Genomic DNA, 12,846 nt, shown 5'->3' with positions numbered 1-12,846 from the left:
AAAAATTCAGTACCAATTAAAAAATAACAATAAATTCAAAATGAATACCAATAAATACATTACAATATTTAATTAATTAAAATTAAATTACTCCCACCCTATTCCCCTATAAACCCACAACCCGCTACAGAACTAAAAAGCAAACTTTAATAAAACATTAATAATAATTGCTAAAAATTATTATTTAATTTAATATAATTAAATTACTTCCCACCCTATTCCCCTATAACCCACAACCCGCTACAGAATTAAACTACGCAAAAATTAAATAACATAAAATTCATTACCTAAAATACATTAAACATACATTACAAAAATTAATATACACTTTTCACACATATACTAACATACAAAACACTTTAAAAAATGTATATTATTAAAAAAATCGATATATTTAATGCCTATATTGAATACTTCGATATTTTGACTTCTATATTTTGAAAATCGATATTACTTACCTTAAATTCGATATTTTTAACCACTATATTGTGTCCATTCGATATTTTGTTCATTCTATATTTTTACTTCGATATTATGTCCATTCTATATTTTGGAATCGATATTATGACTGTTTACCGTTTCCCATGTGCTCGGTAGGTCTATGCCGGTCCCTTTCGCCAACAGAGACGTGACGGCTTGCCAGTATGTCGAGAGCCTGTCCCAACAAGAATCAATTACGAAGAAAATACAACAAATTTTAAAACTAGCAATCATAGAACCATCTAATGGTGAATGGAATTCCCCCATTGTAATTGACCCAAAAGCTGACGGGTCCATCAGGTTTTGTATTGACTTCCTGGAAGTTAATAGAATCTCACAATTTGACTCCTACTCTCTCCTACGGGTTGATGAAATGATAGAGAGGTTAGGGAAAGCACATTATATTAGCACTATGGATTTGTGCAAAGGGCACTCTGGATTTGTGCAAGTACCATTGAGAAATCAAAATAAAGAAAAGACAGGTTTTTCAACACCTAGGGGCTTGTATCACTTTAGAGTACTCCCTTTTGGACTGCATGGAGCACCAGCCACATGCCAGAAACTCATGGGCCTAGTACTCAAGCCATGTGAGTCTTTTGCAGGTGCCTACATTAATGATATAATATCGATCTTCATTTTGATCACAAGGAGGTCATTAATGCGCTGTCATCTTCAAAAACCGGTAAGGCCCCCGGCCCGGACGGGGTTCCACTAGATATTTCTCTACATAGTTTGGAACTTTGGTCACCCCTTGTCACCCAGGACATGGCAGCAGTCACAAAAACAGGCTTAATAGACTCATGGTCCACTTCCATCTTGCTCCCAATTTTCAAGAAGGGCGAACGTAACAATCCAGCATGTTACAGGCCCATCTCCCTCCTGGACTCCTTGGGGAAAGTCGCTGGTCGGCTGATCTTCGAACGCCTACAGGACTGGGCGTCCACAAATAACATCCTGACAGATCTCCAGTATGGCTTCCAGGAGGGACTTGGTACTGTCGAGCAGGCATTGAACCTAGCCCTTCTGATCGGTAAATATTTGGGGGTTAAAGGTGGTAACCTGTATTTAGTCTATGTTGACCTTAGTGCAGCATTTGACTGTGTTATTCACTCCAAGTTGTGGTCCATTCTCGAAGAACTGGGGGTAGATCCCCCTCTCATCCAATTCCTCCGTGAGCTCTACTCAGACGCTACTGCATGCGTCAGATATGGTATTGGCGGTGAATTATCTCCATCATTTCCCGTCAATAAAGGTGTCAGACAGGGCTGTGTCCTGGCTTCCTTCTTATTCAACCTATACACTAACGGGTTGGAAGTGGCCATGCTTGAAGGGAGTCAGGATCTTCCATCCATTAATCATCGCCCTATTCCCGCTCTGTTATACGCGGACGATTCTGTAATTTTAGCCAGAACTTTAAACCAGCTACAAAGACAGATAAATAAATACTGTCAATTTATGCTTTCTTTAGGCCTAAAAGTGAACAAAAACAAAACCTTTGTTATGCATATCGGCCCCAGGGCGAAAAAACCTAAATAAATTTTTATTGATCAAGTTAGGCTGGAATGCACCAGGGAATACCCCTACTTAGGAATCCAAGTGGATGACAGACTATCCTGGAGACAAGCCATGATAAGTAAAAAGCTACTTTTTCAGAGAGCAACCTCAGCTCTAATTTCCTTTTCGAGGAAACTGGGTAAACCTGCCCCAGTAGAGTTGCTAAAAATCAATCACGCCAAATGCCATAGCATAGCAACCTACGGCGCAGGGGTTTGGGGTTACGCTCCTACTGAAACCCTGCAGACGGTTCAGAACGGGTTCTTAAAATATCTACTGGCATTACCCCAAAGTGCTCCAATATACGGTTGCCACATCGAGCTGGGCATCGACTATTTGACAGATAACATCAGATGCCAGCCGATCCTGTTATGGCACCGTATTTGGACCAAACAACGTCACTTAACCCGTTCATTGATATCCGACTGCTTGGCTCTGGTAAATTGGAATAAAATCCCATGGCTTCTGTATGTCTCAAATTTCCTTAAGGACCTGAATTGTATAACTTACTTCTTAGAACCTACTACAATGCTAGATATCACCAGGAAAGACTTGAAAAAACTATGTCTAACCCATCTCAGAGAACTTCGTCTTTCTCAAGAAGTAAGCAAACCCTCAAATGCACAAATCTTATCAGTTCAGACTGCCCCGGGCATCCAACCATATTTAACATTCTACCTCACAAATTATGAAAAATATGTCTTGATCAGGTTCCGATTTAATACCTTTTTTCGGTTAGTTATTTTTCCAAAAGAACAGGACTGGTCACATAACTTAATGAAATGCACTTGTGATGGTATATTATCCCAGTCTACAATAAATGTATTACTGTTCTGTAGATTTTACGAGCTGCCTCGCAAGCGCTGAATCATTCCTTTACTCCGAAAAATGGGTTTGAGAACATGTCGCCCCGCTTACCTGGCTCTGCAGTCTCTGGATTCTCAATACGTTGCCAAATGCATAGCTTGTTTTTTAAAATCATGCTTAAAAATCCGCTGTAAACTATGAGTTCTTGTGTATTGGATTTCTTGTTCACTATTTTCAATGAATTATTTTTAATTATGGTTTTTATGATAATAGTTTTTTACAGTATAAGACATTGAAATGTTTTATGTATTGTAATATTTTATTTTTGCACTTTTTATGGTTTTGCTATGATGCAACCGAATAAAAGTTTTATGAATTTGATATAATAATCCAGAGTTCATCTTGGAACCAACATGTGCACCATTTAACCCAGTTGATACGAGCACTGAGAGATAATGGCTTACTCATTAATCCTGCTAAGAGCTGTTTGGCGGCTAAGTCAGTGAAATACCTAGGTTACCTTCTAGGAGAGGGATGCATCAAACCACAGGAAGAAAAAGTATCTGGTATCTCACAAGTACCTTTTCCCAAAAGTAGAAAAGGCCTTAGAGCCTTTTTAGGCATCCTAGGATACTACAGAAAATTCATCCCAGAATTTTCACAGATAGATGCCCCCTTAACCGACCACTTGAAAAAGAATTTACAGACTGAAAATGAGCTTCCTACAGGCTTTCCATCAGTTGAAACAAATTCTTACTTCACAGCCCTTCCTTCTTAGCCCTGATTACACCAAACCAATTGTATTACAAACTGACGCCTCGGAAAGCAGCTTAGGGGCTCAGCTGTTTTATCACAGGTTGACTTACAGGGTCAGGAAAGGCCCATCATTTATATCAGCCGCAAACTATTTCCACGTGAAACCAAATAGGTGGTCATAGAAAAGGAAGCATTAGCCATCAAATAGGCTATTGAATCACTGAGATATTACATTGAAGGTAGGGAATTCATCCTTTTACACAGACCATGCACCTTTGAAGTGGTTATCTCGTAACAAAGGACACAATGACAGGATGTTGAGATTGTTCCTGGCTTTGCAACACTTCCAATTTACCACCAGTCATAGAAAAGGGAAAGATCAGGCTAATGCGGACTACTCATCTAGATATCCACAAAACTCATTTCTTGCAGGCAGGAAAGTTAGGGAAGGGGGATATGAGGTGCGGCAGGAATACCCCATTACACAAACACCCCTTACCTCTTGTATCGGCACCTCCTCCGGCTCTGTCCAGCAACTCTTGCAGAACCTGGGAAAAACAAACAGAGCAAAATAAACTGAAGAATGACTACCCCTTCTTCGTACAGGCACAACGTGATGACAAAAGAAGGAGAAACCAATAAAAACAACGGAAGGACGGAGAACAACAGAAGCCGAGTGGGGAGGAAGGACAGCATAGACGAGAGGTGGAGCCAGAAGAACCAGGAGACGCTGAAAACGAGAAGCCTACGGAGCCCATTAGCGCAGAGCTTGCATTTACTTTACTCAAACTACTAGAAGTATAGGTGGGCTTCGGGTTAGTCTGGATCAGTTAAAAAGGCATTTTGTTGTGGGAGTGCGTTTTCATGAAAGAGTGACCATTAAGCAGAGGTGTGTCACCATACTCGGCCAAAGAAAATAAATAACGCATTTAAGGGCTCCTTAAAAGGGGATAGAGACCCTTCATTTTAACCCACCTTAGTTAAGGGAAAAGGAGAGATCTGTTTTTTTCCTATGGTATGGGTTTTTTCTTTTCCTCATTGTCTCATCTACTTAGGAAAATCCCCCCTAAAAACTCAGGTGCGGTGAAGGTGCCTTTAATTTCTGTTTTTGGAATAAAACCTTTATACCTACCGCCGCTCTCTCTGCTCCTCTTGCTTTAAGGTTCCACCGGACCTGCTCCACGAAGAAGTAGGCTAACTGGAAGGAAAGAAAAGAGAGAAGACGCCGTTACGGGAAGTTACTCTGGCGAAAAAGAAAAAAACCAACAACCTGCGCTTAATCTGAAAATAAAAATTAACGCCATTATTAAGAAACATATACAGCCTCCTTGCTACTTTTTATGCCCATCCCTCCCAAATGGTACCTTATATTTTTAGTCAGCCGAGGGACTATTGCTGCCACAATTGTAGGATTGTAAATAAATGTGATCCCCTTCTTTCATACATGATGAATTTATTTATAAAGTTTTGTCTAGAGCGAACGTGACCCTAGTGGGTATCAGAGCGCCTTACATGACAGGGAACAGTGTACCATTTGGTCTGAAAAAATGCAAACAGGAAATACAGGCGTGAGAACCGAACAAATCTTAAAGTATAATAGAATAACACGGATTGGTCTTGAATAAAGACAGTAATAGGAGGGAACAATCACCATAGGAGTTTGCTGACTATACATTTTCAATGTGGCCAAACTAGACCCGAAAGTATCAGAACTCTTTAAATGAGCACCAGTTGCATTACAGACGGACACATAATCACATTCATTTTTAGGCAGGGGTGGATTAAATGATTTGCACAGAATCACAGGATTTGATCCTCCCGCCAAACTCGAATCTGGTTCTCCTGCTTCAAAGCCGGCGCCTAAACCGTTAAGCCCCACACCCTCAATTTAAGTTACAATGGCAGATGCGTTTACCTTTGTGTGGCGCGTGGCGTGTGCACCGGGTCAGGATTGGTTAAAAACACTAATGTGTGTGGCGCACAAGGGATACTGACTGACAGAATATGCGTAAAATCTGCATTACGTAAAGGATTGCCTACCAGTGATCAGTCTTCACCAGTGCCCTACTCAAACACTAGAACGTGACGGCGTAAACGAGACCATAAAATCAATAACCAAAAAGAAAATAATTAAAGTGTGTATATATTTGAAAAAGAAATTCTGAATAAAAAGGCTAATTCATTAAATAAAATGAAAGAATTTAAAGGGCAACATAAAAAAATCCCCATTAACATATGTGCATTAAAATTAGGGCTTTAAGTGGGATAAAAAAAACTGGGGGGGGGGGTGTCTCTCAAGGGGTGTGGCCGATGTAATTAAGTAAAAACAACAGGAGTATAACCCATAGACCAGGTTGAGATCTGGGTAGGTACTCAAAAACCGCACACGACTGTGGCGGTTGGACGCTGATCGAAGCTTCCTCCTCCCTGGCTGATCCACTCCAGACCAAACGATCCTTACCTTCCTACACCATTTTTTGGCCACGCAGAGGCTCCTGAGTCACACACCTCTAGATCCTGTGCCCTTCACGGCGTTCATCAATTACGGCGTTCCAACACAGAGGTTCGAAGCTCCGACCCTGTGGCAATTGTTCTTCCTCCCAAAGGGGTTCCTGTATTACTCGGAGCCTCCTCTCAACACGCTGCCGCCCATCTGCTGCCATCCCATCTCGATTGATTCATTTTGCTATTCCGTGGACACGGGACCTTGTCCCTTTCAGCCTCCAGCCTGCCCCCACGCAGACGTTTTTTGCTGCGCAACCTCTGGACCCCCTCTCAATACAGTTCGTTCTACCTAGCCTGACCCCCAGCACTACCTATTTGGCAACCCGATCCTGAAGATGATCCTGAATCTCTAGGATCGAAACGTCGTCGACGCCACAGCGCAACTTACGGTGCAAAACCTCTTGTGGTTCAATTAAGTTGTTCAGTCATTACCTATCCAATCATTGTAAATTATTCCTGCTGAACCACAAAGTTCTCTGTACATATTTCACATGTTGTCACCTTGCGCTGATTTCACATTGCCACTTGCGTCGCCACTTATATGTGTCACGAGCACATTTGTGCACCAAGACCAATTCGGGCTGCCTATGCATTCTAAGCCTACAGTGCTGCTACAACTGTACCATTTTATTTATTTTTACTTTAATTATTTGATGCCATGTGCACATTTCAAAAATGTTTCATGAGTCTTCCTTTCTCCTTTCTTGTAATGTATTGCACATACTTGTTTAATTGACTCCCTTAATGATACCATTTCAGATATTGTTGCTTCTTTTTTCGATGTAATTAAGAGCATGGCTTAAAAACACTTAAACTAAAAATCTGTGCTTAGCATATTGTGCTGCTGGACATGTATTTTGCTGATTCTGTCATTGCATCCAAATATATAATACAACAAATAACAGAACACCTACAACAAGCCTGAGCTATAGGCTTTGGCATTGGTTGTTAGTTCCATAAGATAAATAAGCAACAACTATGGCTTCATTGTATAACGTATTGAAAATTCTTCAGTTCTGACATCATGAAACTGTAAAAGAACTATAACGGGTCTTTGGAGTTACATCAGAAGCAGGGAAGGGTGTTACTGTTTCAGAGTTAAGATTTTTTTGCCCTATCGGGCAAAATTGAGAGCCCAATAGGGACCCAGTACTGCTTTTTAGGTCTCGCCTAGACGAAAGCAAAAGCGAAGCTTTTGCTGTCTAGGGAGACAACTTATGTCGCCACTTTCCAGGGATTCCGGGGAATGTAGACTGCAGACTGTGACGAGCTTGTCCTCCTGGCGATTGTATCTCGTGAGCGCGCACGTCGCGTCGCCGTCCCTGCTATTCCCATGCACAGAAAGGCTCCCGCACGCATGCGCACATACACACACTGCATACCCACACACACACACGCACCCCCTTTTTAACAGACACACGCGCAGACAGACACACGCACGCACAGACACACTACAACAGACACACGCACACACCCCACCCCCACTCACCCCTCCTCCTCCGCAACACACTCACCTGTTCTGGCGGTGCTCGGCGTGCCTCTCGGGCGGCGGTTGCGCTTTGCGGGGCTCTCTCACCACATGAGAGCCCCGCCTTCTTCATGCGCCCGGCCGCTCTTCACCCGGTCCCCCATCTCGGGACCGGGACTCGATCAGCAGCCCTCGGGGCTCCTCGGACAGTGGCTTCTCTCTCGCGCTGCGATGGGGGCGGGACTTCCGGTTGGGGCCGCGCTGCGATTGGCCGGCTACCCAACCGCTTCCGGGTCGTCGCAGGCAGCGCGGCGGCCCGGCGGGAAGCGGGAACTTGTTTTTTAGAACTGCTGGCGCTGAGCACCGACACGACCAGGCCGACTTAAACCCCCGATTAGAATAATAAGTAAAGCAGCCTGGCCAGGGGGTATAGTCTACTAGAGAATAAGGAATTCCTCAAAAAAGGATATGACCCTCCATCCACATTAGGTTTTGCTCTGCCTGACTTCTTATGGGCTTTTAAAATGGTAGAGAAAGGGATCAATGCCTCTTGCGGGGACTGGCAAAAAAAGATAACACACGGATGTTTTTTCAATTGTAGCGTGAAAATTCTCACTATCATGTTTTGTGGGGCCGGAACAGGAGAATCTTGTGGTTGAGCGATATAATCATTATATTCAGGGCTTTTTGGCTGGTTTGAATGCCCTCAAACGTAACCATCTTACTGGTCAGAATCAGAAAGGTACCCTATCTGGACTGGTGAAATAGGTGCTGCACCAATCTGAGGCACATGTACTGCTGATACTGTAGGCAAAGATGGTCTTGATGGTTGCACCATTGAAGACATTGGCAGTGGTACTTTCATGAGGTGGCTTGGCGTTGTCAGCTCTTGATATTTTCCTGGAAATCATTTGTAACGTCATCTTTCTCAACTTCCATGCTACTGCAATGGGGATCTGCATCACATGACTCATAGTACTGCTCTTCCACATAATATGTTCATAAGTGTCTTGTGGACCCCATGAGAGGATCTATCCCATCATAGAATGGGTTTAGCAGTGGTTTGTAACCTTTTAACTTCTGTGGACCATCACTTAATCATTACTGGAACCTGGTGACCCCACTGAATCATTAGTGGAATGTGTTGACACCTACTGAGTTATTAATGGGCGGCGAGGACCCCTGCTTAGCATTTTTAATTATTTGAACTGCAAAACAATGCACAAAATAATATAGAAACAAGCATACACCAAACAGCCACACAAATAAACTATTTTATTTGAATCACAAACAAATATACAAAAAAAATCTAAACTTTAATTTCAATTGGAAGGTTTAAGGTTTTCTAAATTCAATTGAGGCTACTCATCATCCATACTATATTCTGTTTGAGGCATTTGCACTGCTACCACAAACCAATCTATGGATACTAACTAAATTTTTAGCATCTAGTTTCAAATTCCGTACACATTTACATAACATTTTTTTTAATTATATTTTGCTTCTTTATTTATATACACCTTATTAATCTGTTAATATGGTTTAATTTAATAAACAGCAGCTGACTGCCTGAGAAGGCTTCGGGTCCCAGGACCAGTAGTTAGGAACCACTGGGTTATTGTATTTCCGGCGGTCAGCTTCTTCTTGGAAGCCAGGACGTGTTATTCTTCATACTCGTCATATTCTTGACATTTCATCCTCGGTTGTTCTGGTATGTATGTTGGGCTAAATTGTTGCAAGTTGAGCAGGCACCTTACTAGATGATGTATGTTGAGCGAATGTTGTGGGCAGAACTTCAGTCTGTAAAATCAAAGTTATAGGTGTCGTTGACAGTAGCCCATGGTAATCTTGTTGAACAGGAGACTGACAGTGTCGTCATTGGTGGCATGACCGTCAACCAGGACTTGAAGGATGAGACTTAGTTATGGGTCTTTCCATTGTAGTAGTCATTGACAGTTTCTTGCTCAACGGTGTTGTCATAAAACGACTAAGTGAGAGACTTTATCGTCAAAGGTGTGGTCAATGATGCAAACTTTATTGAAGATGAGAGGAAAGCTGACAGTGAAAATGAAAGCTTTTATGCTTCTGGACGCAGAGAAGGAGTCAGAGATTGAGAGTCTGACTTTCTTGGAGAGGATAGCGTCAAATGCTGCCTTGGTTATTTTGACTATTTCACCTCACAAGATGAACTGCGCTGTTTGACAGGATGATTTTCTATTTTCTTTCATTTGTTAGGTCAGTGTTTAGAAACAGATGGTTTTCCTCTTTCAAAACCATTTCAGAAGCAGTTTTTTACTGTAAGACTTTTAATCTTGAAGAGAAATCAGCAGTACCCTTAGATTTAGATTTCTGTAGTCTTGCGTCTGCATGCTTACGAGTTTTATGTTAAAGACCTGTAAAATGTGTAATCTTTATGTTTGTGAGCTGGATGCAAACAATAAATGCAGTCTGGATCATCAGAGAAAATCCATTTTGGTAGATTCTGCCACATTTTAAAATCGTAAAGAAAAAAATATTACAGAGCAGGCGACTTTTGAAGAGCTTGTCCCAATACCATCTCCGTAGCAAAATGAATAAATAGGAAAAGACAGGTAAGCTCTGACTCTTACGTAAGCACAGTGAGTGTACTGTGGGTGTCAATGGTTATGTAATATACTAAAATCTACACTCATTGGTCTTTACAGTTGATAGCTTGTAGTTAATAGAATTAGAAAATGCCTTAAAAAAGGAAGGGATCTGTCGCCCCCATTAGGTGACATGCTTCATGAAGGGGGTTGCACCTTCTTGAGCACCAAATAAGTGCTTCAACTTGCTCATCCAAAGCTATTGGAGTCTTTTCTAATATGAGAATTTGAAGGTCAACAGAATGAAAGGTCTCCGAAATTAATATGTTAAAATTGCATGGTTATGTTTACTTTTATATTTTGCACTGGTTATTTTTTTAACTTTATTAATGGACATTGTTTTGACTAAAAGAAGGAGTTGGAGAGAATTAGGTAACTATTAATATGCCTTCCTCACATGCTCGTTAAGGTCAACATGTTTCTGCCACGAGTTGATGTCTATATGCATTTTTTGCTATCATCAAAACGATCTAATTCTAATGCAAATATATATAAGTAAAATTCTGTTTGGAAAAAGTATAAAACCCTGGGAACCTACAACCTCAAGCCCTCTCACTTAAGGAGAGCCAGGGGTGAAGCACAACACCTACCACATTGATCAAATATACTGCCATGTTTCTAAAATGAAAAAAAACAGGTTTCTGTTCATTGTCAGATTAAGCGTAACGCTGACTACAGATCAACGCATGTCAGCGAATGCTACTCAATCTCCCTGGGTAAACCTAGGTTTTTTTGAGAATTATACACAGTAGAACTGTACTTTATGAATCTCAACGTATGCCTATGTATGGGTGTAGTATCCAGTTAGGCAACTTTGGTATATAGGGTTTGCGCTGTAGTAGTCATTACTGTATGTATAAAACATGTCCTGGCTGGTCATATCCGTTACTGAGTAATGAGGACCGAGTAACAGAGACAAACAAATTATCGGCCTTCATTATGTTTGTTCCAAATTCCTTCAAGGCATCCATAAAATAATTTAGTCAGTCAGACCGTATTACGCCAATTGTCGCAAACGTATCTAAATATCAGAGTACGGTGTACAGGATTGCTGTTACACTGCTAATATGCTGCATTGGCCCGGTCATGTCTGTTATATATTAAGGCGGACAGAGGTAACGGACTTATTTATACTGGTCGCAAAAATACATGTGTCCCACAGTTTACATTTACAGCCCGGCAGACCATAAAAATGATCCCTATGAAGTTTTCTGGGAACTACTGAACCATGGTATTAGGGTTGGGGGGCCGCAACTAGGATCAAAACTATTATCGTACCCTAAGATTTTTTTATTTTTTGGCGGGGCGGGTTGCTATAGCCCCAACTCGACCCTAAAGTATTAGAGCTCTTTACGTGAGCACTAGCTGCATTACAGACGGACACATTCATTTTTAGGCACGGGAGGATTAAGCGATTTGCCCAGACTCACAGGATGTTTGAGCCTCCCGCCAAACTCGAATCTGGTTCTCGAGCTCAAGGTCTGCCGCCTAAACCGTTAAGCCCCGCACCCTCCGGCTAATTTACAATGGCAGATGCGTTTACCTTGTGTGGCGAGTGGCGTGCGCACGGGGTCAGGATTGGTTGAAAAGCACCAACGTGTGTGGCGCGCAAGGGATACCAACTGACAGAATATGCGTAAAATCTGCATTACGTAAAGGCTTGCCTACCAGTGATTGGCCTTCACCCGTGGCCGAATCAAACACTAGAACGGGAGGCATAAACGTGACCTTAAAATCAATAACAAACAAGGAAATAATTAAAGTGTGTATATATATGCGCTGATTTAAAAAAGAAATTCTGAATGTAAATGTTATTTTATTTATTTACTTTTTATTTTTATGAACCATCAGTTTTGATACATCGTTACAAAAGCACCCGTAATTAATAAAAACATACTTAAATAAGAAAAAGGAAGAGAGAAGTTCAACAAAAAGCATTTAAGAGAGCAAATCCTAAAGGCAAACAGAAAATGCGCCATACAATACCATTGTATCTAAATTACAGAGTATATCAATGCTGCCAAAAGAAAAAAGAAAAAGGAAAGTCAAAACATAAACAATACTCCGATATACTAAAATCCTTGGCTTATACCTGGAGTCTAAACACTCTAATTTTCCAATCTATTACAGGGGCCCAAATAAGTTTCCCTAGTTTCCTAGCCTTCCACCCTTTCTTTTCATGCAGGCTCTTTTCCAAGCTGTACATAGTTAAGAGTCGCGATAACCAATGTTGAAATGTGGGAGGGTAAGGGTCCACCCATGCAGATGAGACACAGATTCTAGCCACAGGCATGGCAAGAAATAAAAATTCCCGGTGGGTTATCAATGTTCAGTTTCTAGTCACACCTAACACCATCAACTCAGCAGATCATTTTATTTGGATCCTCTAGGTTTGCCCCATAAAATCCTCTATAGCTCTCTTAAGAGGTTCCAAGGCAGGGCAAGAGGCAAACATATAGACTATGTCTGCTTCGTCGCTTTGGCAACGGGGACAGAGAATACCCTCAGTCCAGCCCCATTGAGCTATTTTAGCTGGGGTGTAATAAAGCGAAAAAACAGTTTTAAAATGTTGTGCTTGGCGGCTCTCTACTCTTAAAACGGTGTAGCCAAGCTTAAGCGATGCCCTAAACTCGCCCCCTTCAACGTTCAGCT

General features: G+C 41.5%; 1 protein-coding gene across 2 annotated transcripts in view; it reads right to left on the bottom strand.

Annotated features, from left to right (window-relative positions):
* The window catches only part of LOC144827482 (cytochrome c oxidase subunit 4 isoform 1, mitochondrial-like), an 821,858-nt gene extending 810,045 nt beyond the window's left edge, over nt 1–11,813 (bottom strand). The window contains exons 1-3 of one of the 2 annotated variants that reach the window (XM_078685775.1): nt 11,738–11,813; nt 4,730–4,795; nt 4,097–4,145 (exon numbers count right to left, since the gene is read on the bottom strand). The gene's annotated coding sequence lies outside the window, so the exon portion shown is untranslated. Of the gene's footprint in view, nt 1–4,096; nt 4,146–4,729; nt 4,796–11,737 lie in introns of those variants that run through there. The other variant, XM_078685774.1, reaches the window with a different exon arrangement.
* Between the last annotated feature and the right edge of the window lie 1,033 nt (nt 11,814–12,846).

This window comes from Lissotriton helveticus, chromosome 4_1 (genome assembly GCF_964261635.1).
Source record: "Lissotriton helveticus chromosome 4_1, aLisHel1.1, whole genome shotgun sequence".
NCBI classification, from domain to species: Eukaryota; Metazoa; Chordata; class Amphibia; order Caudata; family Salamandridae; genus Lissotriton; species Lissotriton helveticus.
This window is presented reverse-complemented; position numbering and strand designations above follow the sequence as displayed.